Genomic DNA, 27,568 nt, shown 5'->3' with positions numbered 1-27,568 from the left:
GAAAAAGGTATATATAGAATCGCAAAGAGCCGTGAAAGAAGAACGAGAGATTTGGATCAGGTTAAGTGCATAAAGGATAAGGATTGAGATGTGCTGGCTCAAGAGGAGAAGTGAAGGACATCAGACTCTTTCGAGCCTTGATCGATTATGCACAAGGGAAGAAGATCAAAACTTTGACTACTATCGATGGATTCGAGACTTTGAGGTAAAAGAGGCTCTAAAGCATATGAAAAATGACAGGGCAGTAGGACCTAATTATATCCCGATTGAGGTTTGAAAGGGCCTTGGAGAAAAAGGCATCAATTGGTTAACCAAGTTTTTTAATGAGATTTTAAAGTCAAAGAAGATGACTAATGAGTGGAGAAAGAGCACCTTTGTACCTATTGATGTCTGGAAAACGATCCAACACAAAACTCACCGGCAAGTGTACCGGATCGTATCAAATAGTAAAACTCACTTAGAGTGAGGTCGATCCCACAGGGATTGATGGATCAAGCAACTTTAGTGGGTGATTAGTTTAGTCAAGCTAACATTGAAGTGAATTGTGTGAAATTATAGCCAACAGAAAGTAAATGACAATGAATTTAAAGTTGCAGAATGTAAATTGGCAAGTAACTTAAAGAGCAAGAAATGTAAATTGCAAGAATCTTAAATGACAAGAAATATAAATTGCATCAAATATAAAGGGGAGTGGGTGCTGGAATTGCAGAAATTAAACAAGAGAAAGTAAATTGCAACAAACAGAAGAACTAAAGATGAATTGAATTGCAGTAGATCTTAGCAAAAGAGTAAAATGCCTTAAAGAATTTAAAAACAGAAAAGTAATGCTTAATTTGCAGCAATTAAATGAATGTTGAAGATCTCAGGAGTGGAAGAGACTAGAAAACAAGTCTAGATCTCAGGTCCTTCCTTGATCCAACAAGAGAAAAGTTGCAGAAAAGTAAAAGAACAGATTGCAGAAGAAGAAGATTTAAAACAGCAAATGAAAATTGAATTATGCAGAAAAAGAACAAGATGAATCTCAAATCAGGAATGAAACAGAATTCCTTCCTTCCTAATCCAAAATTTAAAAGAAAACTTAAAAGAGAGAGCTATTCTAATGGAGCTGCCCTCCAATATTCTCTAATGGGGCCCCCCTCTCTGAAACGAGAGTGATTCCTTTTATATAGGCTTTTTACAAAATGAAAATAAAATGAAATTGAAATTCACAAAATAAAATTCCTAATCTAGCTTGTTCTTGTGCCTTTGAGTGATGATGTGGGCTTTGCTTGCTTTGGATTTGAGGAGAAATGGGTTTGGTTGGCCTTGATTCAATTTGGAGAAGAATTGAATTAAATTGGATTTTTTTTGAATTTTTGGCCCATGTGAAAATTGCTCCCAGGAGGATGCTCAGCTCACAAGTTGAGCTGAGCATTGAGGCCTTGTGTGTGGGTTCCCTTGTAGCGTACAATGTTGGGGAATGCTCAGCTCACAAAGTGAGCTGAGCATTGGTGCCTTGGTGCCAATTTGTGCGCTGCCCTTGGACCGTGTCATGCGCGCTCCATTCCTTCCTGGCCGTGCCGAGATGTGCCCCTTTGCACCAAGAATAGCGCTCTGCTCACTAAGTGAGCTGAGCATTGGCTCTTCCAAGGGAAGGTCCTTGGTTCGAAACCCATGGGAAGCATGCGCTACCCATTTCTTTGATTGCCTTGCTTCCTTGCTTCCTCAAGGTGTGGGGTTCGAACCTTGGGGAATGCATTTGGCCATTTTTGGCTTATTTTTCCTTGTGAGTAGCGCCTCCCTCATCCCCCTTGGTCATGAGTTCAAGCCTTGGAGCATGCACTTGCAACTTATTTTCTTTGAATTATTTCTTTAGTGCTCTCGATAATGCTCACTTGGTGAGCTGAGCATTGTTTTTCCTTTCCTTGTTTCTTGGCTTCATATTGTGCTCAGCTCACAAAGTGAGCAGAGCATTGTGCCTTGGTTCCCTGGGAGTAAGTATAGCGCTCACTTAGTGAGCTTGGTGCTCTTGGGGAGAGCTTCATGGTTTGTTGCGCCACACTCCCTCCTTTCTTGGCCACACTTTTTCTTTCTTGAGCCACACTTCTTAGGCCACGCTTTCTTCTTTTCTTCTTTTCTTTACCTACAAGAAATCAAAACAACCAATCAAAGTATCACCAAATTCACAAGATTTATAAATCATTAAAAATCAATTAAATTTAGCCTAAACCTCATGATTTAGCATCAATTAGATGGTGGTTGTTTGATTCAAAGAAGTCATGCATTTTCATTCCAAATTACTTACTTATAATGCAAGAAAGTGCATAAAACTTATTGAAACAAGTGAAAATTGCTTGCAAAACTAGCATATGATGACTTGTCATCACCTATCTACAAGAATAAGGGGAATATACAAAGTTGTGAAAACTATAGAGGGATCAAGCTCATGAGTCATACCATGAAGTTATGGGAAAGGGTGAACGAAGATTGAGAAAAGAGACACAATTAACAGAGAACCAATTTAGATTTATGCCAGGCAGATCCACCACCGAAGCGATATACCTATTAAGAAGGATGATGGAGAGGTATCATAGTAATAAAAGGGATCTACATATGGTGTTTATTGATTTGGAAAAAGCGTACGATATGGTGCCAAGGGAGGTCTTATGGAAGGTTTTAGAAAAGAAGAGAGTATGGATCACATATATTCGTGCAATTAAAAACATGTATGATGGGACAACAACTAGTGTGAAGACTCAAGGTGGTGCGACAGAGAAATTTCCTATTGGTATAGAATTATACCAGGGATCATTCTTAAATCCATACCTTTTCATATTAGTCTCGAAAGTATTCACAGAGCACATCCAAGAGCATGTGCCATGGTGCATGCTTTTTGCCGACGATATCGTCCTTATTGGAGAGTCAAGAGAAGACCTAAATAAAAAGTTAGACTTTTGGAGAGAAACTCTAGAAGTGTATGGTCTACGTATAAGCCGTAGCAAGACGGAATATATGGAATGTAAGTTCGGTATGAGAAGGAAAAACCCTAATATAGAGGTGAAGATTGGAGAAAATATCCTACGAAAAGTTAAAAGTTTTAAGTATCTTGGGTGCATCATACAGGATAATGGAGATGATATAAATCATAGGATCCAAACAGGTTGGTCAAAATGGAAGAGCGCATATGGCTTTATATGTTCCAAAAATGTCAAGGTAGTCAAAAACGTGTTTCAACTCGTAAAAATGCACGACTTTACGTTTTTGTATATTCGCTCTGTGCCGGTTTTGCTTCTCGTCCAGAACTCACCTGCGTCTTGTGGAAACGCCGCGCAAAAACGCAGAGTCACCGGAATCGCCGATTTTACCACGATATTGCGTTCAAGATAGAAGAAGCTCTTTTCTTGGCCCGGATTGCAGCCCAATCCAACCCAATGGCCAATCTAAAAAGAAGACTATGGAAGATGGGGAGCCCTAGCAGACTAGTAGTAAATTTCCTAATCTCTTAACCTTCCTCGTCACTTTACAGTTTATCTCCATGGCAAAAATTGTAAAATTTCACCTGAAGTTTGGATTGCTACTGCTCTTCTTTATATCCTCTGAAGTTTGAATTTCACGTGACCAAAATTTCCAATTTGGAGTGTCACTGACTCGCCGTAAGGTTTGCTACCGTTGTTGTCGAATCAAACTGGTGGTGGCTAGGCTGTGTGAGAGTCACTTTGCGATTGTGATTTACGAGATTCTCTGGGTCTGCCTCTTTGTCTCTGGTTCTCTGGCTCTACCTCTCTAGCTCTGGAATTTGGATTGCTACTGCTCTTCTCCTATCCTTCACTGGTAGTTCAGGTAATTTAAAAGCTTTTTTTAAATTTTTATCCTCTTCAATGCTCAATCTGTTGTTGTGCTTGTTTATTATTGATTATGTTGCAGGTTGAATTGATATTACCTATCTTTGTTGGCTTATCAATTATATTGCAGATTGATTATATTGTTCAATTTGAAATATGGTTTTACGTGAATTATAGTAGATTTTTAAATTGAGGTTAACTTATGTGTTCATGTTTATTGCAAGCATGTATTTCATATCAATATGCTGTATGTATATTATATAGCTTTCCATTAAGGTGCAATTCCATTAAGAGAAATTCCGACTTTCCATGAAGGTGCAATTCCATTAAGAGAAATTCTGTTATTAGGATAGAGTTTTCTATCAAGTATCAATGCATAAAAGACATGAAATGTGAAATGTAAAGGATACTATGTGAATTAAAAAGATATAGTATAACCTGTAAACTAAAAAGAGAAGCAATTCTGCCCAAATAGAAGTTCAGAATTCAGATTGATTGTGTTTTATTGAAAGAAAAATAAGAAACAATGAGAATAAGAACAAATAAGAAAAGTACTCTATAAAAGATTGAGTACTCAATCTGAAATCTTCTGTTGCACACTTGCACCAACAGATAAAAAGTGAGAGGTGATAAGATATTGTTCTATTTTGTTTTGCTCAATTTTGTTGAATTATTTAAAATGCTATTGAATTTTTTTGTTGAATTTTTTTTAATTGAATGATTAAATTGTTGTTGTGGCATTGAAGACAATTCTTGAATTTTTGTTATGCTAATAGTTTTTCTTCAAATTGAATGGTTGAACTTTGTTGTTGAATTTAGATGGTTGTAATTGGAATTAAACATAATTTTATAATTTTTGTTAAATTGTTAAATTTTTTATGTGATATTGAACTAACTTGTTAAATATTTGTTGTTCAATTTTTTTTGAATAGAAATGGAGGCAAATCAAGCTAATGCAAGTGAAAATTCGACTAACAATCTAACTTCTCAATTAGGAAGTACAACTGATATTACTAGTAAAAGAAAAGTTTGTTACGAATGCTCTTGGAAGTAGAACTGATATAGGATGAGAGTATGGAATATCTGTTGGAAAAGATATAAAAAAATACTTGTTATAGTATAATATTAGTTAGTCTTTTAGATAATTTGGTTTATTTGAAATTTATTTTATTATTAGTAAAATAATTTTTTACTATCAAATTTTTCATAATTTTTATATCTTACGAGTTACGTTTACGTTCCGATTCAACAAATTACGATTCTGAATTAGGTTAACGAGTCAAGATAAAAACTACGAGTTCACTACCTTAAAAAAAATACCTTTAAAACTTAAAGATAAATTCTATTGCACTGCTATAAGACCAACCATGCTTTTTTACATAAAATATTCAAACATAAAATTATTTTTATTTTTTCATAAAATCTTCTAAAAAGAGATAATTAAAAAAAATCTTTTCTAAAAAATTCACCTAAACAAACTCTTAAAATAAGTCACCAAAAAAAAAACCTTAAAATAAAAGTAGTCTGTTCTAATAATATACTTCACTTGACAAAGGTGTTTTTCTAAAATTGCTAACTAGACATTTGACCAAAGGGCTAAAAGAAATAGATGAATAAATGTGATGAATAATATCCAGAGTAACATCATCATTGACGCAACCTCCTTTGTGCAAAAAAGATCAAGAGAAAAATTTGTAGTCCTTAGCTTGCAGTATGATCTTTCTCATTGAGCCAATCGAGCCTAAAACCATCAATAATACTCCAAATACTATGCAAAACTGAAACACCATGAAAAAAATTTAGTCATATATATAGTATAATGGAAAATTTTGTGAGATTTTAATACATTCACTCCTAGTACGTATAAAAGAGTACTACACTTATATTTGATTTTTTATTAGTTATTAAGAGCACTATATATTTATAAGATGTCATATTATGCAATATATGGAAATTCAACTATATAGAACTATTAGAATAATTTTTAAAAATACATACCCAATTTGCACACCAGGATCCGCTAAATATCTTTGGTTTATAAACTACTAGCCACATTATGCAAGGGAGCTGCGAAAGTTCATTAAATTGAATACCATCAGGGTTTGTTTGTAGGTTGCAAAATAATAAATAAATAAAATGGGATTAATTTGATTTCCTTACGAAGTATGTGGTTGGAGCAAAGACAAGTCCTCCTAAGAAGCTAAGGAGCCCACCAGAAAATGGAAATATAATTGCAACTAGCATAGTAAGTGCTGCATTGCATGTGAACAAAATTTTCAACGTTGCGGTTAGATTCTACTCACGTGTGCATTGAAAAAGAACAACTATATATATATATATATATATTAGGAAAAAGATTATGAAGAACACTCACCAACATAAATATTGCGGGAAATGAAACGAAGGTACCAAGTTGGCTGGAAATTCATTCTCCGCACCATGAATGATTCCATCATGTCAAACACCGGAACAGCAAACACCTACCAACATGAGAACTTCTTAGTGCTCTCGGGAACTCTTGCATTCATTTATTAGTTAAATGACAAGTCATTAATAAATATTTATAACAAAATTACTTTCACCGGGTGTAGCATAAATTAATTAGAGAAGATAAATCCTCTTATTTATTCTAAGAGCACCTATACAAATGACTGAATATTATATATCCAGATAATAAATTGTGATAATGATGTAATAATACATCTATATTTTTACAATGAAAAGATACAATGAACCCTTTCCGCTATATATAAGTACACTCTTAAAAAAATATTATAAATACATAAAAAATCAGTCATCAAATTAATTATTAAACTAAAATATATGTTAAATTATGAAATTTATAAAAATAATTTAAAAAACATATGTATTTGTAAAAAAAAAAAATATTCCAAAATGTTAATTCATCTTTTTAACTATCAAATTTTTAAAATTATTCAATCAAACAACTTGCAAGAAGATATAATATAAGGCGCAAGAACATAGAATTGAGTGATTGAACCTCTCACCGGATGTATATTCACTCAATTCGCTCAGTGTTTAGGGTTTAACCACTCAATTCTCCTTTTATCATGCTTTTCAAAGATTTGCAAGTCATCTAACAATCAACTAGTATTTAATGCATGAATAACAAATATTATAAGGTCTTTAGAGAGATGTAATGGGGCTAGGGTTCAAGTAGGATGAAATATGGCTAAGTAGACTTAAAGAATTAGTTCTTTTATTAGTTTGAGTGTCCACCGATTCCTATATCACCTATATACACATAACAATATAACCTATCTACCCATTTCCTTTTCTTTTCTATCTCACCTCACTCATGCATTTTCTTTCAAACATGGCATATGCATCCTTTATTTGACTCTTTATTTCATACTTTGTTATGTACGAGTTTTTTTTAAAGAAAAATTGAACTATGCATGAATATGTCTTCATTAATGAAATGCATGAGCATTACCTAATTGCCAAAAATTTTTCACAATAAGCTTATGCCTCCATCACCAATATTTTTCAAAATTTTCCCACACTTAGAATTTACACACTAATCCACCCAAGCTAATCAAAGAATAATTCGAAAACATCAATGGTTTTCCGCTTAAGGGGAGTAATGTGCTATTATCAAAACAAAAAGGAATTCATAGGCTCAAAGGGGTTCACAAAGGTGTATGCAAGGGTTGGCCATATAGGTTAGTGAGTTTATCATAAAAAAATGGCCTCAATCATGCTAAATGCATTCAAACACAAATACAGGACATAAAGAATCATGCAAATCAATGATCACAATAAAAAAGAGTAATAATCACACACAAGAACAACATTATGGTTGAAAATATGAAACCATCTATTAAAGCTCAAGACTCACAAGGTATGTTGTTCGAGCTCTTTTCCATGTTCTACTTAACAAATTACTCCAAGCAAGTTGGTATACATAATATTTCCTTCAATTCAATCAATGTTACTCCCTAGAAAAAGACTTCATGGAAATTCCTTGATGTTTCACCAACTTATTCATTCTATCATGCAACATGCAAGTACTAACTACTAAATATCCATAAACGATAAAGAAATATTTACAAGCAACCAAACAAGATAAAATAGACATAAAACTACTCAAAATAAAGAAAAATTACTACAAGAAACATTGTAAAGTGCCTTGAAGAGAGAAAATTTTACCCCCTTGGAATCATCAATCCTCCCCCACACTTAGTTTCTGCACGGTCCTCCGTGCATGCTTACGCTTCGGGAGGAAGAAAAGGGGCCACCTTCAGCTGGTGGACTCGGAAGTAGGTTGGTCAACTGCACTATTCTCCTCTTCAGCTATCTCGGATGAAGCTCTAGGAGGCGGACCGGGGTCTCTTCCTTGTAGCCTTGCCGCTATCCACTCAAAACGCTTTTTCAATTTTCCATACTTTACTTTTATGCACACAAGGTGTTTGTGAAAATTCAAACCTTATATTTTGAGTAGATTATTTTCACACATTGGCTTGTGGTTTGAGTTCCTAGGATACTAGAGTCATAATGTCTGACATTTAGTGGTAATTCTTGGGTAGTTAGTTGACTCTTGCTTCCATTGACGCTAGCATTTTATCAACTAGTTTGATAAGTTGGTTAGGACTTATGGATTAAGGTCAATTATGCTTGCTTGACTTACTCCTCGATGGTTGGGGTTGACTAAGCGAGATTGACTCATTAAAATTACCATAGTTGTGGTTATAGCGATGATAGGATTCCTTGGATCCTCAATTCCCAAGTCAAGGCTTCATTTATAGCATTTTCACTAGTTTGGATCTTCACTCCTAAGTCAAGGTCTCTTTTATGCATCAATTACAATTTTGATCTTTGTTTAGTTCTTTTATCTCCTTAGTTCTTTTAATCTTTAATTTCTTGCTTTCAAACCCCCTTTGCCTTAACAACCAAAAGAGAAACACACTTCAATTGCATTCCTAGGGAGAACGACCCAGGAGTTTAAATACTCTTGCTATTTGTTTTGTATTATGACTTATTCTTTGAATTAAACTTTGATATTGAGAGTTAGTTTTTTATTTGGCTATACTTACAACGAATGATTTCAATTAAAGTCATATTCTACCAACACAATGCATTTACAATTAAAGTCACCCATGAATAAGGTACAAAAATCTTGAAAAATATGGGTGGTTGAACTCAAAGTATACCCACAATAAAATGCAATGGGAAAACAGTTTGATCAACATCAAAATTCACAAATGAAGTTGCACAATTCATACAATATGCCTAACAAAAGATAAATTGAAAACATATGATGGTCAGGTCATATGAATCAAACAAGATGCTTATTGAGGCATTTTATCGAACATGTGGTATGCAATGTGCAAGTGCATCACAATTAAGCTAAAAAATGATCAAAATCAACCCAATAATCAAGCAACAACACTTTACAATACAAAGAAACAACTAAGAAAGCAACAAATTTAATCTAAGCAAACATAAAGAAAATGGAAATAATTGCAAAAATATAAACATAAAAGAAGGAAAGACAAAAACCTTAGATATATAGGTTGAAGAGAACAAGAACTAGGGAGGAACAATGGCACCTCTTACAGCCACTGCGAAATCACGGCGGTTGGGTTTGCCGGAAAGAACACCGGAGGAGAGAACTCATCGGTGGTGAAAAGAGAAAAGAGAAGAGAAAGAAAGAACGAGAGAAAAGAGAAGAGAAGTAAGAAAAAGAGAGAGATGGTGGTCGCCGGCGGTGTGCTGACGGTGGCGGCGGCCGGCGGAACTGGGCAGAGAAGAGAAAGAGAGAGCAGCCATGGAGAAGAGAAGAAAAGAGGTGACTGCCTCTCAACAGGGCAACCTGCCCTGTTATTGCCCAGAACGCGACCTGTGCGGATGCACAGGGGGCTGTGCGGATGCACAGAGACAGAAACTTGGAAGGATGCGAACGCATATAGCGTGCGAACGCTGCAACCAGAGAGATTGCAAAAAGACGTGCGGGCGCACAAAAGTGTGCGAGCGCATAGAGAAAAGCTTTTTTTTTTTAAAAAAATTGGACGAAAGCAGGTGTGCGTGCGCACACAGGTCTGAGCGCACGCACAGAGGATGAGAATGGGGGAGGTTGTTCATACGTACAGGCTGTTCCCTCGCTCCCACAAGAGGAGCTTGCAATTAGTGTGCGGACGCATACGTCTGTGCGGCCGCACAGATGAAGCGAAAAAGGGAACTTGTGCGTACGCACGCAGATGTGTGCATGCCAGACCAGAGAAAAGGGGGCAGCGCGCACGCACAGGCCATGCTGGCGTTGCGACCAGAGGGCATGTTAAGGCTTGTGCGTCCGCACAGGTGGCGAAAACGACAATTTTGTGCGTACGCACAGCTCGGTGCGCACGCACAGATGCCCTGCTTCAGAATTTTCTTTTCTCTTTAAAACTAAGCTTCCTCACCTTAGCACAATAACATATCAACCCCAAATAATTCAAACAAGCGCGAAATCACAGTCCACAAGTAATTCAACTTATGCAACTCAAAATTATCAAACAAACCTAAGCTAAGCATTATAACATAAGAAAACAAATAGTTCAAAAAGCTATAAACAAGAGATAAAATTGGAAAGATGTCACCATGGTGGGGTGTATTCCACCAAGAACTTTGGTTTAAAGTCCTAAGTTGGACTTGCATGGCTTTATTGGTCACTTAGAAACTTCCCCAAGGAGGAAAATTTCCAACTCCTTGGCTCGCTTTGGTTGAGCACGATCCTTTGAAATTGACTCTTTGGCACTATCCTCCTTTCCTTGCTCCTTGTCATCTTCAATCACCTTGTCTTCAACTATGTCGCATCCAAAAATAGAGTAAGCTTCAAGAATGATCTTGTCAGACTCTTCCAAAGTGAACTTGACTATCTTGCCATCCGACTCAAAAGAATAGACTCCTGAGTGTGCGTCTAACTTGAAACGGGCCGTCTTCAAGAATGGTCGTCCAAGGAGTATTGATGATGGCTCGGTTGAGTCAATAGGAGGGGTCTCCAAGATGTGAAAATCAGATGGAAAGAGCAATCCTTAAATATTGACTATGACATTCTCTGCAATCCCCATTGTGGACACAATACTCTTGTCGGTTAACACAAACCTTGCCCTGGACCTCTTACGGGGTGACAAGTTCGATCTTTTATAGATGGAGAGTGGCATGATGCTCACACACGTCCCCAAATCACACATACAGTCTGTGAACTGGGTCCCACCAATCAAACAAGTGACCAAACATGGACCGGGATCATTACATTTTTTAGGAAGTAAAGAAGAGATAGAATCATCTACCGGCTTTTTGTTGAGATTGCCAAGCTTGTCTTTGTGAGTACAAATATCCTTGAGGAACTTGGCATATTTCGGCACTTGTTGAATAGCTTGAAAGAGAGGGACGGTAACTTCAACTTTCTCAAAAACTTTCACCATAGTGGGGTCAAGATCTTCTTGCTTCTTTGCTTTCTTGACTAAGGTTAGGAATGGGATGTGCAAAGGCTCTTCAAGCAAGGTCTTTTTCTTGGGCTCCTTGACCCTTGGTGGTTCTTCCTCACTTTTGTCAACATTTTCATCTTCACTCCTCATCATCTCCACTTCATCTCCTACTTCCTCATTGTTTGTCTCCTTACTCAACTTTGAAGGTATAACAACATTCTTATCCAATTTAGTACCACTTCTAAGAGTAATGGCATTTATGCTTCCTTAGGATTGGGTTGAGGTTGGAAGGGCAAACTACTTGAGGTTGAAGCTTGTTGGGTGTTTTGTGTGGTTTGAAGAGGGAGAGTTAAACGGGTAAGGGCTTCGGCTATTGTAGCCATGTACGCATCTTGTTTCTTATGAAACTCTCTTTGTTCTTGCATGAAGGTGTGAATCGTGTCATTCCTGTGTGATTGATTGGAGGGAAGGGCTTGGTTAACTTAAGAAGGATTGGTTATACTGTTTGGATGTTGATACTTCACTTGAGATGGAGGTTGTGGGGGTTGTTAGTATGGTTGTTGGTATTGTGGTTGGCCTTGGGGATGTTAATGGTAGTAGACTTGAGCATTTTGATTGGGTTGAGCTTGGGGAGCTTGATTTCACCTTTGGTTTGAGTTATCTCTCCATCTTTGGTTTTGATTACCTCCTGTGAGTAGGGTCCTTGGTTGTAATTGGGTCTTTGTGGGTAGGGGTTAGCAATCGCCAATGTAGTGTCCTCTTGGATTTGAGGACACTCATCGGTGTAATGAGTAGTACAAGCACAAACACCACATATCCTTGATGGTTCTTCGATCCTAGGAGGTTGAGGTGGAGTATTTATCAAAGCTTGAGAAATTTGTTTCCCTTGAGTGATTTGCCTAAAAAAAATCGTCATCTCAACAAGAGTCTTAGTCAAAATTGCATCTCCAGAGGGAGAAACCTCACTCAAAGCTTTTGGTTTCGGACTCCTTGCCCTTGAATGATGAGTTGAGTACGCTAGGTCCGATATCACTTTCCATGCCTTTGCTACAGTCTTATTTTTAGTCAATGATCCTCCACTCGCGGCATCCAAGAGAAGCTTAACTTGGTGGTGCATTTCTTGACAGAAATAACTGATCAAAACCAATTCATCTATCCAGTGATGAGGGCAAGCCTCCAACAACTTCTTAAATCTCTCCCAATATTCATACAAAGTTTCCCCCATCTCGTTGCACAATACAAGAGATCTCTCTTCGCAACTTGTCTGTTTTCTGAGGAGGGTAGAACTTCTCCAAGAATTCCTTTTGCAACAAGTCCCAACTGAATCTAACTTTACCCGGCTGAGTATAAAACCACTCCTTCGCTTTTCTCTCAAAGAGAAAGGGAAAGCGAAGACCAACACCGCGGCTTCATCCGCTCCATGTCTTCTCACAATTGCACATGAAACTTAGAAATCTTTAAGGTGCTTCAGAAGATCTTCCCCGGGCAACCCATTGTACTTGGGGAGCAAGTTGATTGTGCCGAACTTAAGCTCAAAATTTGGGTCCAAGGCCGGATACAGAATTTGAAGTAGTTGCAAGTTAAGATCAAGAGCTCCGGCTTCCTTCAAAGTGATCCTTCGTAGAGGGTCCACCATGACAGTGTCACCTGAGTCATTCAAATAGAATTCAGTACTCCCCACAGATGAATATAGAGTTTCCTTGTTAATTGGAGAATGATGGTCACGGATTGGTGGTGATAGTGAATGGGAGTGATCCTCAAGGGAGCCCGATTCACTATTCACAAAAGCTAGCCAGAGCCGAGCTTGCCTTATACGAGTTAAAGTTCTTTCAATATCTGGATCAAAAGTGGCCAAGCTCGGGTCTGGAAGCGACCGTGTCATTCAACTGAGCAGACAACGAAAGCATGCAATTATGAAAAGCAAGAACAAAGTAAGCAAGTAAACAAGAACTAACTTGACAAGCTATAACTACCAAGACTAACTAAAGAGGGAAAGTAGTATCTACAATTAATGCCAAGTAGCAAACCAAAAATCAACTATTCACACTATTCACATATTTACACAACCAAAATCATAGCACTCATTGCACTTAAAGTGAAAACTCCCCGGTAATGGCGCCAAAATTTGACAGCGACCAAGAGCACGAGTTTGGATTTTTACACTAAAGGAGGATGAACGTTGCAAGTATAGTCCAAACCCAACAATCGGTCACCGATCAAATTGGAATTTCACAAGATGTGTGACAACTCAAAACCAATTTAAAAACCGAGAGTAATTGACTCCCGGGTCGTCTCCCAAGGAGTCACTAAAGGGCAATGAGTGTGCAAATTCCGGTTGTAGTGATCAAGGGATTGTCAATGAAGAAATGAACATATAAAGCAAGAAAAGAACATGCAAAATTGTAATAATTTAACTAATGAAGAAATTAAAAAATCGACTATGTAATATAAACAAGTAAAGTATAAACGAGATTAACATAGCAATGTATGAAAGATTGAAAACATAAAAAGAGGTCTTGGCTTGGAGTGAGCTAAGGATCCTTTCCTTGTTGGAACCACAACTATGACAATTATGATGGATTAGTCTCACTTGATCAACCCTTACATCGGAAGGTAAGTTAAATGAGCATAAGTGTTCTTAACCCACAAATCCTAAATTGCTTGCTAATTACCTTAGCAACAAATTAGCGTTAGTGGGAACAAGAACAATTAACAACCCAAGAATTGACACTAAATATTGGACATTCCAACTCTAGGTATCCAAGTGCTCACTTTACCCAAGCCAAGAGACAAAAATTTAGCCTAAAGCCATGTTTGACATTTTGTTAAACACTTGGTGGGCAAAAAGCTTGAACATGAGAAAAATAAGAAAAGACTTGAAACTAAAAGCAACAATTGATCTCAATCAACAAGAATAGCATAAGAAAGCATAAAACAAACATCAAACATTAAATTCATCAACAAGAAGGTGAAATTGCAAAGGAAAAACAAAATTGAACTATAACTTGAATTAGAAGAAAGAGTAATGACAATGTAACTATAAAGAGTAATAACAAGAGAATACTTACAATGAGATTAGCAAAATCGAATGATCAAAAATGGAAATGGCACTTGGAATGTAAAACCCTAAGATAAACCCTAGTAGAGATGATGAAAAACTTAGAGAAAACTAAAACTAAAAACCTTCTATTCTACCCTAAAACTATACTAATGATATGCTCTCCTATGTCCTTCATTTCCCCTCCAATAAGAGCTAAAAGACTTCAGAAATGGGCCTCTAAAGCCTTCAAATCGCGAGTCACGTGCCTTTCTAATAAAGTTATGCACGGACACCTGTGCGGACGCACAGGTGTGTGCGTCCGCACACTCTACGAAAATTCCCTCATGTGCGTATGCACAAGTACTTGTGCGCACGGACACTAGGCGATGCTTGGCGGGATGCGCAACGCGCTCAAATTGATCCATGCACTCTGCTTGGGCTCCTGTGCGGACGCACAAGAGGCCGTGCGCACGCACACGTCTCTGAGCTCACCTCCTTTAATTCTTCATGTTTCCTCCACTTTGCATTCTCTTCTTCCATTCTCTCCAACCCATTCCTACCTTATACACCTGAAATCACTCACAAACACATCAAGACATCGAATGGAAGACAAAAGTGGAATAAAATAGATTAAACTAAGCACAAAAGAGCATATTTTCATGATTAAGCACAATTTGGGAGGAAAATTCAAAAGCATGCTATTCAAGGGAATAAATGCAAGTTTATATGATAAAATCCATTCAATTCTAACAAAAAATCATCATTAAATATGGATTCATCAGGATTCCCTGTGCCATCTTTCTTTCTATACATGGTTGATGACTTGTAATGTGACAATTGGATGTGCATTGTGGAGATGCCACCTCAACTTTGGGTTAGGATATATTTCAACTGAAGAATCATAAATCTGAAGTCGCTATTCTATCAAGCTATATGCAACAACCAACTTGCACGAGCTGCATTGAAGCTAGGCTAGCTTAGTTGAGGGTGAGGGAGGGAGGTTTGTTTCAACTTTCAACCGGTGAATTTGTATCATTTTATACGATATTATTTAGAGGTTACAACTTATAATATTTGTGCTGGTAGTTTCTGTAGAGTTAACAGTGTATATTTTATAGACAAATAATTTAACTGGTTTATGAAAGGCCCTTGTTATGGAAATTAAATTCTGTTTAGTAGTTGTTGTATCTCTCTCCTTTCTTTTTTAGGTTTGGGAGGATTGGAGGAATGAGTTCTTTAATATCATGTAATAATGTAATATGTATACAATCCTGATTGTGTTTTGTTCCTTTTGGTTCATGGGTTGAACTTTTGATTGGAGTACGAAAATCTATAATCTGAGGGTATCTCTATATGTCTTAAGTGGGCATATGTGGCCGTACTTTGATCATTTATTTGATCATTTCGTTCGTGAGGAATTCCTGCGACTCTTATGGCAATTAAGTATTACCTTATCTGAACCTTTCCTTCTCAAAGTTCTCATTCAACTAGTATAATTAAATCCACATTAATCATGACTTATTGTTTAATAATCATTATAAGTGCAAAATTTCAATTTTGTCATTCTAGTACTTGTTGGGTGAAAATTCAGTGAGCAGAAAGGATATTATCTAAATTCCTATATCTTGATTTGATATAACATTTTACTTAATTGTGAGTTCTAATTGACAAGCAATACCTCAAGTTTTAACCTTTTGCCCGCTATAAAGAGTGTCATGGGTGCCACATCTTTTACATTAATATCTATCTTGAATGAAACAAATAAATTGGAGGACTCTTCACATTCACACCAGCTTCCAATTAGATTACACTTTTTCATATGCTTGTGACAGATCAAGTATAAGGACTCTTGCATTCCATTCTACATCTTAATGCCATAAATGGAATTAACTTATAAGTTAGAGCATTTTTCTCGGATACTAAATAATTTATTAAACTTTTGGATCTTCATTATGATTTTTTGTTGCTTTGGCTTCGGTTCTGCTGACAACACAGTCAAAATGTTCAATCACCAGAAGCTTAACAGTGAGAGAGTTAGGTCTCCTGTATATAAATTTGAAGGTCATGAGGCAACTATCCTCTGTATACAGGTATCAAGGAGATCATGCTTTTGATGCTTCTTTTAATTTTGCAGTTCTTGTGTGCGGTCAACTATGGAGATTTTTCTACCGTGAATATTAACCTACAATTATGCATATGCTTCAGTGGTGTCCTGACAAGTCCTCTGTGTTTGTAAGCTCTGCTGAGGATGGCTTCCAAAATATTGGGGACCATGAGAAGGTTGATTCTTTCATACTCATCAGTCTTATGGTTCTATGTTGTATCTCGTTTTCATACTAAAAAAATTCTAGTTACAGTTAGCCATGCTAGTAACTGTTATTAGCTTTAGCACGGTCTTTATTTCTCATTTTTTTGCCTGTCCAAATACACAAAATAATATTGGATGAATATGATGCTCTCATGAACTTAAAAAGCTTAAGGAAAGAGGAACAAGCAAAACAGTAAAAGGGAAACTAACCAGAATGAATCCTTCTTTTCTTGTGCTAATAATTCTTCAAAAGAAATGTCAGCAAATTCGTCATCTCTGTTCTCTACCAGTTCACGGGATTTCACCTTGTCCATTCAAGACCCAACTTCAAGCATCTTTGTTAAATACGTAGTATATGAATATAAGAGATACTTTATAAGCAGAAGCCAAGCTAACTAACTAGATAATACAAAATGTCTTAGGGAAACTACAACATTATTTAAATAGCATTAACATATTTCTGCAATAAAATTGAAGCAAAGATATTTATCAATCCTCTTATGATGGACTCGAATTAACAGTATACCTTCTGGTATACTGGTGAGAGTTTAGGCTGCTGTTGAAGTGAATTATAAACAAAAGCATCTTCCTCTAATCTCTTTTGCTCCAATTCAAGCTTGTATATCTGTAATACTAAAAAATTTTAGATACTCATTGATGCCATATGCAAACTTGATGAGTTGATGACACAAAAATTTGCTAGCTTTATCTTAGCCGACCTGTAGACGCAGTCGATGAAAAGAAGATCTATCTGCATTGCATATAAAGCCTTTGTTATTACAAACTTACTTTGGATCACATCAGCCCTATAACAAAAAGAGCATGTAAAAGCAATTAGAACAATCAACAGAACTTGAAAAGATTTATGCAACTTGAGAAGAATATTATTACTAAAGCCTAATATATAATCTAAGTAAGCATAAGCTTTGAACAGTCAACAAAACCCCTCCCCCCAAAATGAATTCCTGCTATAATGTTATTAATTGTAATCAAAATTATGCTAAAATATATTGCCTATTGATGAGCGGATAATTTATACGCTTTTTGGCATTGTTTTTAGGTAGTTTTTAGTAAGCTCAAGCTACTTTTAGGGATGTTTTCATTAGTTTTTATGTTAAATTCACATTTCTGGACTTTACTATGAGTTTGTGTGTTTTTCTGTGATTTCAGGTAAATTCTGACTGAAATTGAGGGATTTGAGCAAAACTCTGAAGAAGGCTGACAAAAGGACTGCTGATGCTGTTGGAATCTGACCTCCCTGCACTCGAAATAGATTTTCTGGAGCTACAGAACTCCAATTGGCGCGCTCTCAACGGCGTTGGAAAGTAGACATCCAGAGCTTTCCAGCAATATATAATAGTTCATACTTTATTCGAAGAATGACGACGTAACTTGGCGTTGAACGCCAAGTACATGCTGCTGTCTGGAGTTAAACGCCAGAAAAACGTCATGATCCGGAGTTGAACGCCCAAAACACGTCATAACTCGGAGTTCAACTCCAAGAGAAGCCTCAGCTTGTGGATTGATCAAGCTCAGCCCAAACATACACCAAGTGGGCCCCGGAAGTGGATTTATGCATCAATTACTTACTCATGTAAACCCTAGGAGCTAGTTTATTATAAATAGAACTTTTTACTATCATAATATCATCCTGGATTGTATTTTGAATCTGGTGATCACGTTTTGGGGCTGGCCTCTCGGCCATGCCTGAACTTCTTGCTTATGTATTTTCAACGGTGGAGTTTCTGCACACCATAGATTAAGGGTGTGGAGCTCTGCTGTACCTCAAGTATTAATGCAATTCTATTTTTCTTTTATTCAAATCTCTCTTATTCTTATTTCCAAGATATTCATTCGCACCCAAGAACATGATGAATGTGATGAGTAAATAACTCTCATCATCATTCTCACTTATGAACGCACGTGATTGACAACCACTTCCGTTCTACATGCAACAGAGCTTGAATGTGTATCTCTTAGATTCCCCAACAGAATCTTCGTGGTATAAGCTAGATAGATGGCGGCATTTATGAGGATCCGGAAAGTCTCACCTTGTCTGTGGTATTCCGAGTAGGATCCTGGGAATCCGAAAAGTCTAACCTTGTCTGTGGTATTCCGAGTAGGATTCCTGTAATGAATGACTGTGACGTGCTTCAGACTTGCAAGTGCTGGGCGTTAGTGACAAACGCAAAAGAATCAAGGGATTCTATTCCAGTATGAGTAAGAACCAACCAGTGATTAGCCGTACTGTGACAGAGTGCGTGAGCATTAGTTTTCACTGCGAGGATGGGATGTAGCCATCAACCATGGGTGATGCCTCCAGACGATTAGCCATGCGAGTGACAACCGCAGAGGACCATTTTCCCGAGAGGATTGAAAGTAGCCACCGCTGATGGTGAACCCCTATACACAGCTTGCCATGGAAAGGAGTAAGAAGGATTGAGTAGAAGCAGGAGAATAGCAGGCGTCCTTGAGCCATACAGCATCTTCATATACTTAACTGAAATTCCTACCAATGAATCTGCATAAGTATTCTATCCCTTTTTATTATATCATCTATTTCTATTTTATTATTAATTTTCAAACCCATAAACAATTTTAATCTGCCTAACTGAGATTTACAAGGTGACCATAGCTTGCTTCATACCAACAATCTCTGTGGGATCGACCCTTACTCACGTAAGGTTTATTACTTGGACGACCCAGTACACTTGCTGGTTAGTTGAACGGAGTTGTGAATTCAACAAGAGACACAATAGTTTTTGTGTACATACTAAAGAGCCAAATTCAAGCATGATCACAATTTCGTCCACCAAGTTTTTGGCGCCGTTGCCGGGGATTGTTCGAGTATGGACAACTGACGGTTCATCATGTTGCTCAAATTAGGTAATTTTCTTTTCAAAAATCTTTTTCAAAAATTTTTCTTTTATTTTTCGTTTTTCTAAAACTTTGTTTTCGAAAAAAATTAATAAAAATCCAAAAAAAAAAAATTAGAAAATCATAAAAATCAAAAATATTTTGTGTTTCTTGTTTAAGTCTTGAGTCAATTTTTAAGTTTGGTGTCAATTGCATGCTTTAAAAATTTTTTCTTGCATTTTTCGAAAATTCATGCATTCATAGTGTTTTTCATGATCTTCAAGTTGTTCTTGATAAGTCTTCTGTTTGATCTTGATGATTTCTTGTTTTGTGTCTTTTCTTGTTTTTCAAAATTTTTCAAAATTGTGTTCTTGATGTTCATCATGATCTTCAAAGTGTTCTTGGTGTTCATCTTGACATTCATAGTGTTCTTGCATGCATCTTGTATTTTGATCCAAAATTTTCATGTTTTGGGTCATTTTTGTGTTTTTCTCTCTCATAATTAAAAATTCAAAAATAAAAAAATATCTTTTCCTTATTTCCCTCCAAATTTTCGAAATTTTGGGTTGACTTTAGTCAAAAATTTTCAAAATTAGTTGTTTCTTACAAGTCAAGTCAAAATTTCAATTTTAAAAATCCTATCTTTTCAAAATCTTTTTTCAAAAATCATATCTTTTTCAATTTTTCTCTATTTTTCGAAAATTTCAAAAATATTTTTCAAATTATTTTCAAAATCTTTTCCTTATCTTTACAGCTAATTTTCGAAAACTCACTAATAATTAATGTGATTGGTTCAAAAATTTGAAGTTTGTTACTTTCTTGTTAAGAAAGGTTCAATCTTTAAGTTCTAGAATCTTATCTTGTAGTTTCTTGTTAGTGAAGTAAATAATTTCAAAAATTTTTGAATTAAATCTTTTTATCTTTTATTTTGATCTTTTTCAAAAATTTTATATCTTTCAAAATTTGATTTCAAAATATCATATCTAACTTGCTAGCTTCTTATCCTTTTCAATTTTGATTTAAAATCTTTTTCAATCAACTAACTAACTTTTTGTTTGTTTCTTATCTTTTTCAAAAACCACCTAACTAATTCTCCCTCTTCTATTTTCGAAAATATCTCTCTCTTTTTCAAAAATTCTTTTTAATTAATTAATTGTTTCATGTTTTAATTTTAATTTATCTCTAATTTTCGAAAATCACTAACCCCTTTTTCAAAACTATTTTCGAAATTCTATTTCTCTTTTCTTCTTCTATTTAATTATTTATTTACTAACACTTCTCTTCACCCCTCTTCATCCAAAAATCGGAATCCATCCTTCTTCTTTCTTATACCCCTTTCTTTTTCTACTAACATAAAGGAATCTCTATACTGTGACATAGAGGATTCCTCTTTCTTTTCTTGTGTTCTTCTCTTTCATATGAGCAGGAACAGGGATAAAGGCACTCTTGTTGAAATTGATCCAGAACCTGAAAGGACTCTGAAGAGAAAATTAAGAGAAGCTAAATTACAACAATCCAGAAGCAACCTTTTTAGAAATTTCGAACAAGAGAAAGAGATGGCAGCCGAAAATAATAATAATGCAAGGAGAATGCTTGGTGACTTCACAAAGCAACGTCCAAGTTTGATGGGAGAAGCATCTCCATTCCTGCCATTGGAGCCAACAACTTTGAGCTGAAACCTCAGCTAGTTGCTTTAATGCAACAAAACTGCAAGTTTTATGGACTTCCATCTGAAGATCCTTATCAGTTTTTAATTGAGTTCTTGCAGATCTGTGAGACTGTAAAGACGAATGGAGTTGATCCTAAAGTCTACAGACTCATGCTTTTCCCTTTTGCTGTAAGAGACAGAGCTAGAGTATGGTTGGATTCACAACCCAAGGATAGCCTGGACTCATGGGATAAGCTGGTCAATGCCTTCTTGGATAAATTCTTTCCTCCTCAAAAGCTGAGCAAGCTGAGAGTGGATGTTCAAACCTTCAAACAAAAAGATGGTGAATCCCTCTATGAAGCTTGGGAAAGATACAAGCAGCTGACTAAAAGATGTCCATCTGACATGTTTTCAGAATGGACCATTTTAGACATATTCTATTATGGTCTCTCTGAATTTTCGAAAATGTCATTGGACCATTCTGCAGGTGGATCTATTTGGTGCGCGAAATTGTGATCACTACAACTTCGCACAACTAACTAGCAAGTGCACTGGGTCGTCCAAGTAATACCTTACGCGAGTAAGGGTCGATCCCACGGAGATTGTTGGTATGAAGCAAGCTATGGTCATCTTGTAAATCTTAGTCAGGCAGACTCAAATGGGTATAGTGATAAACAAAAATAACATATAAAGATAAAGATAGAGGTACTTATGTATATCATTGGTAGGAACTTCAGATAAGCGTATGAAGATGCCTTCCCTTCCGTCTCTCTGCTTTCCTACTGCCTTCATCCAATCCTTCTTACTCCTTTCCATGGCAAGCTCGTGTAGGGTTTCACTGTTGTCAGCAGCTACCTCCCATCCTCGCAGTGAAAGCTAATGCACGCACTCTGTCACAGTACTGCCAATCACCGGTTTGGTTCCCTCCCCTACCGGAATAGAATCACTCTTTTGCGTCTGTCACTAACGCCCAGTAGGTTACAGGTTTGAAGCACGTCACAGTCATTCAATCATTGAATCCTACTCAGAATACCACAGACAAGGTTTAGACCTTCCGGATTCTCTTGAATGCCGCCATCAAGTCTGCCTATACCACGAAGATTCCGATTAAAGAATCCAAGAGATATTCACTAAGCCTTGGATGCGTGTAGAACAAGAGTGGTTGTCAGTCACTTTGTTCATGAGTGAGAATGGTGATGGGCGTCAATCATCACCTTCATCAAGTTGAAGAACAAGTGATATCTTGGATAAAGAACAAGCGGAATTGAATAGAAGAACAATAGTAATTGCATTAATACTCGAGGTACAGCAGAGCTCCACACCTTAATCTATGGTGTGTAGAAACTCCACCGTTGAAAATACATAAGTGATAGTGTGATCATTGGTTCGGCCCCAGAGAGGGAACCAGAGAACCAAGATGAAATACAATAGTAAAGTCTTACTTATAGAGAACTAGTAGCCTAAGGTGTACAAAGATGAGTAAATGACATAAAAATCCACTTCCGGGCCCACTTGGTGTGTGCTTGGCTGAGCAATGAAGCATTTTCGTGTAGAGACTCTTCTTGGAGTTAAACGCCAGCTTTTATGCCAGTTTGGGCGTTTAACTCCAAATTTTATGCCAGTTCCGGCGTTTAACGCTGGAATTTCTGTAGGTGACTTTGAGCGCCGGTTTGGGCCATCAAATCTTGGGCAAAGTATGGACTATTATATATTGCTGGAAAGCCCAGGATGTCTACTTTCCAATGCCGTTGAGAGCGCGCCAATTGGGCTTCTGTAGCTCCAGAAAATCCACTTCGAGTGCAGGGAGGTCAGAATCCAACAGCATCTGCAGTCATTTTGAGTCTCTGGATCAGATTTTTGCTCAGATCCCTCAATTTCAGCCAGAAAATACCTGAAATCACAGAAAAACACACAAACTCATAGTAAAGTCCAGAAAAGTGAATTTTAACTAAAAACTAATAAAAATATACTAAGAACTCAACTAAAACTACTAAAATCATACTAAAAACAATGCCAAAAAGTGTACAAATTATCCGCTCATCACAACACCAAACTTAAATTGTTGCTTGTCCCCAAGCAACTGAAAATCAAATAAGATAAAAAAGAAGAGAATATACTATAGACTCCAAATTATCAATGAAACATAGCTCCAAATTAGATGAGCGGGACTAGTAGCTTTTTGCCTCCAAATAGTTTTGGCATCTCACTTTATCCTTTGAAATTCAGAATGATTGGCTTCTTTAGGAACTTAGAATCCAGATAGTGTTATTGATTCTCCTAGTTAAGTATGATGATTCTTGAACACAGCTACTTATTGAGTCTTGGCCGTGGCCCAAAGCACTCTGTCTTCCAGTATTACCACCGGATACATACATGCCACAGACACATAATTGGGTGAACCTTTTCAGATTGTGACTCAGCTTTGCTAAAGTCCCCAATTAGAGGTGTCCAGGGTTCTTAAGCACACTCTTTTTGCCTTGGATCACAACTTTATTCCTTTCTTTTCCTTTCTTTTTCTTTCTCTTTTTCTCTTCTTTTTTTTTTTCGTTTGCTTTTTTTTTTTTTGTGTTCACTGCTTTTTCTTGCTTCAAGAATCATTTTTATGATTTTTCAGATCCTCAGTAACATGTCTCCTTTTTCATCATTCTTTCAAGAGCCAACAATTTTAACATTCATGAACCACAAATTCAAAAGACATATGCACTGTTCAAGCATACATTCAGAAAACAAAAAGTATTGTCACCACATCAAACTAATTAAGCTAGTTTTAAAGATGAATTTGAAATCCTGTACTTCTTGTTCTTTTGTGATAAAAACAGTTTTCATTTAAGAAAGGTGATGGATTTCATAGGACATTCATAACTTTAAGGCATAGACACTAAGACACTAATGATCACAAGACACAAACATAGATAAACATAAGCATGAAAATTTCGAAAAAACAGAAAAATAAAGAACAAGGAGATTAAAGAACGGGTCCACCTTAGTTATGGCGGCTTGTTCTTCCTCTTGAAGATCCTATGGAGTGCTTAAGCTCCTCAATGTCTCTTCCTTGTCTTTGTTGCTCCTCTCTCATGATTCTTTGATCTTCTCTAATTTCATGGAGGAGGATGGAATGTTCTTGGTGCTCCACCCTTAGTTGTCCCATGTTGGAACTCAATTCTCCTTGGGAGGTGTTTAGTTGCTCCCAATAGTCTTTTGGAGGAAAGTGCATCCCTTGAGGTATCTCAGGGATCTCTTGATGAGAGGGGTCTCTTGTTTGCTCCATCCTTCTCTTGGTGATGGGCTTGAGGTCATGCCTTCTCAGTTAAACCGGCTTTGGATGCCATAAATGGTTATGGAAAAACAAAAAGCAATGCTTTTACCACACCAAACTTAAAAGGTTTGCTCGTCCTCGAGCAAAAGAAGAAAGAAGAGAGTAGAAGAAGAAGAAAAGAGGAAGAAGGGGATGGCTTTGTGTTCGGCCATGTATGGGGAGAAGTGGTGGTTTATGAAGGATGGATGTGAGTGGTGAAGAGAAAGAGATGTTGAGGTGATTGGTGAATGGGTGAAGAAGAAGAGAGAGTGGTGGGGTTGGTGGGGGTCCTGTGGGGTCCACAGATCCTGAGGTGTCAAGGAAAAGTCATCCCTGCACCAATTGTTGCTCAAAATCACGTTTTGAGCTATTTCTGGCGTTAAACGCCGGGCTGGTGCCCATTCCTGGCGTTTAACGCCAGGTTGTTGCCCTTTACTGGCGTTTAACGCCAGTCTGGTGCCCCTTTCTGGCGTTAAACGCCCAACAGCTAGTATTACTGGCGTTTGAACGCCAGCTTTTTCTCCTCCAGGGTGTGCTGTTTTTCTTCCTGTTTTTCATTCTGTTTTTGCTTTTTTCATTGTTTTTGTGACTTCTTATGATCATCAACCTACAAAAAAGATAAAATAACAAAAGAAAATAGTTAACTATAAAACATTGGGTTGCCTCCCAACAAGCGCTTCTTTAATGTCATTAGCTTGACAGAGGACTCTCATGGAGCCTCAGAAATGCTCAGAACCGTGTTGGAACCTCCCAACACCAAACTTAGAGTTTGAATGTGGGCGTTCAACAACCAACTTAGAGTTTGGTTGTGGCCTCCCAACACAAACTTAGAGTTGACTGTGGGGGCTCTGCTTGGCTCTGTTTTGAGAGAAGCTCTTCATGCTTCCTCTCCATGATGATAGAGGGATGTCCTTGGGCCTTAACACCAAGGATTCTTCATTCACTTGAATGATCAACTCTCCTCTATCAACATCAATCACAGCCTTTGCTGTGGCTAGGAAGGGTCTGCCAAGGATGATGGATTCATCCATGCACTTCCGTCTCTAAGACTATGAAATCAGTAGGGATGTAATGGTCTTCAATCTTCACCAAAACATTCTCTACAAGTCCATGAGCTTGTTTTCTTGAATTGTCTGCCATCTCTAATGAGATTCTTGCAGCTTGCACCTCAAAGATCCCTAATTTCTCCATTACAGAGAGGGGCATGAGGTTTACACTTGACCCTAAGTCACACAAGGCCTTCTTGAAGGTCATGGTGCCTATGGTACAAGGTATAGAAAACTTCCCAGGATCCTGCCTCTTTTGAGGCAGTTTCTGCCTGGACAAGTTATCCAGTTCTTTGGTGAGCAAGGGAGGTTCATCCTCCCAAGCCTCATTTCCAAATAACTTGTCATTTAGCTTCATGATTGCTCCAAGGTATTTAGCAACTTGCTCTTCAGTGACATACTCATCCTCTTCAGAGGAAGAATACTCATCAGAGCTCATGAATGGCAGAAGTAAGTCTAATGGAATCTCTATGGTCTCATTTTGAGCCTCAGACTCCCATTGTTCCTCATTGAGGAACTCAGAGGAGATTGGTACACGCCCACTGAGGTCTTCCTCAGTGGCGTCCTCCTCCTCTCTTTCCTCTCCACATTCGGCCATGGTTATGACTTTGCACTCTCCTTTTGGATTTTCTTCTGTATTACTTGGGAGAGTACTAGGAGGGGGTTCAGTAACTTTCTTGCTCAGCTGACCCACTTGTCCTTCCAAATTTCTGATGGAGGACCTTGTTTCATTCATGAAACTTTGAGTGGTTTTTATTAGATCAGAGACCATTGTTGCTAAGTCAGAAGTATTCTGCTTAGAACTCTCTGTCTGTTGCTGAGAAGATGATGGAAAAGGCTTGCTATTGCTAAACCTGTTTCTTCCACCATTATTGTTATTGAAACCTTGTTGAGGTTTCTCTTGATTCTTCCATGAGAAATTTGGGTGATTTCTCCATGAAGAATTATAGGTGTTACCATAGGATTCTCCTAGGTAATTCACCTCTTCCATTGAAGGGTTCTCAGGATCATAAGCTTCTTCTTCAGATGAAGCATCCTTAGTAGTACTGCTTGGTGCATTTTGCATTCCAGACAGACTTTGAGAAATCACATTGACTTGTTGAGTCAATATCTTATTCTGAGCCAAAATGGCGTTCAGAGTATCAATCTCAAGAACTCCTTTCTTCTGACTTGTCCCATTGTTCACAGGATTTCTCTCAGAAGTGTACATGAATTGGTTATTTGCAACCATTTCAATGAGCTCTTGAGCTTCTGTAGGTGCCTTCTTCAGATGAAGAGATCCTCCAGCAGAGCTATCCAAGGACATCTTGGATAGTTCAGAGAAACCATCATAGAAAATACCTATGATGCTCCATTCAGAAAGCATGTCAGAAGGACATTTTCTGATTAATTGTTTGTATCTTTCCCAAGCTTCATAGAGGGATTCTCCATCCTTCTGTCTGAAGGTTTGGACTTCCACTCTAAGCTTACTCCATCTTTGAGGTGGAAAGAACTTTGCCAAGAAGGCATTGACTAGCTTTTCCTAAGAGTCCAGGCTTTCTTTAGGTTGTGAGTCCAACCATATCCTAGCTCTGTCTCTTACAGCAAAAGGGAATAGCATCAGTCTATAGACCTCAGGGTCTACCCCATTAGTCTTGACTTTGTCACAGATTTGCAAGAATTCAGCTAAGAACTGATGAGGATCTTCCATTGGAAGTCCATGGAACTTGCAATTCTGTTGCAGTAGAGAAACCAACTGAGGCTTAAGCTCAAAGTTGTTTGCTCCAATGGCAGGGATAGAGATGCTTCTCCCATAAAAATCAGGAGTAGGTGCAGTAAAGTCACCCAGCACCTTCCTTGCATTGTTTGCATTATTGTTGTTTTCGGCTGCCATGCCTTCTTCTTCTTTGAAGAATTCGGTCAGGTCCTCTAAAGAGAGTTGTGCTTTGGCTTCTCTTAGCTTTCTCTTCAAGGTCCTTTCGGGTTCAGGGTCAGCTTCAACAAGAATGCCTTTGTCTTTGTTCCTGCTCATATGAAAGAGAAGAGAACAAGAAAATATGGAATCCTCTATGTCACAGTATAGAGATTCCTTGAGGTGTCAGAGGAAGAAAAAATGGAAGACAGAGGTAGAAAATTCGAACTTAT

The 27,568-nt window shown here is 37.4% G+C and overlaps 2 non-coding genes across 2 annotated transcripts; both read left to right on the top strand.

Annotated features, from left to right (window-relative positions):
* Positions 1 to 12,405: 12,405 nt before the first annotated feature.
* Positions 12,406 to 12,513, top strand: LOC130942854 (small nucleolar RNA R71). Its single transcript, XR_009071402.1, has one exon. It is a non-coding gene; the product is annotated as a small nucleolar RNA R71 (small nucleolar RNA).
* A 14,291-nt stretch (positions 12,514 to 26,804) lies between these two features.
* On the top strand, positions 26,805 to 26,912 carry LOC130942833 (small nucleolar RNA R71). Its single transcript, XR_009071382.1, has one exon. It is a non-coding gene; the product is annotated as a small nucleolar RNA R71 (small nucleolar RNA).
* Positions 26,913 to 27,568: the final 656 nt, after the last annotated feature.

The sequence above is a fragment of the Arachis stenosperma genome, chromosome 7 (genome assembly GCF_014773155.1).
Source record: "Arachis stenosperma cultivar V10309 chromosome 7, arast.V10309.gnm1.PFL2, whole genome shotgun sequence".
Lineage (NCBI taxonomy): Eukaryota > Viridiplantae > Streptophyta > Magnoliopsida > Fabales > Fabaceae > Arachis > Arachis stenosperma.
Note: the sequence above shows the minus strand (reverse complement) of the source record. Positions and strands in the feature narration are given on the sequence as shown.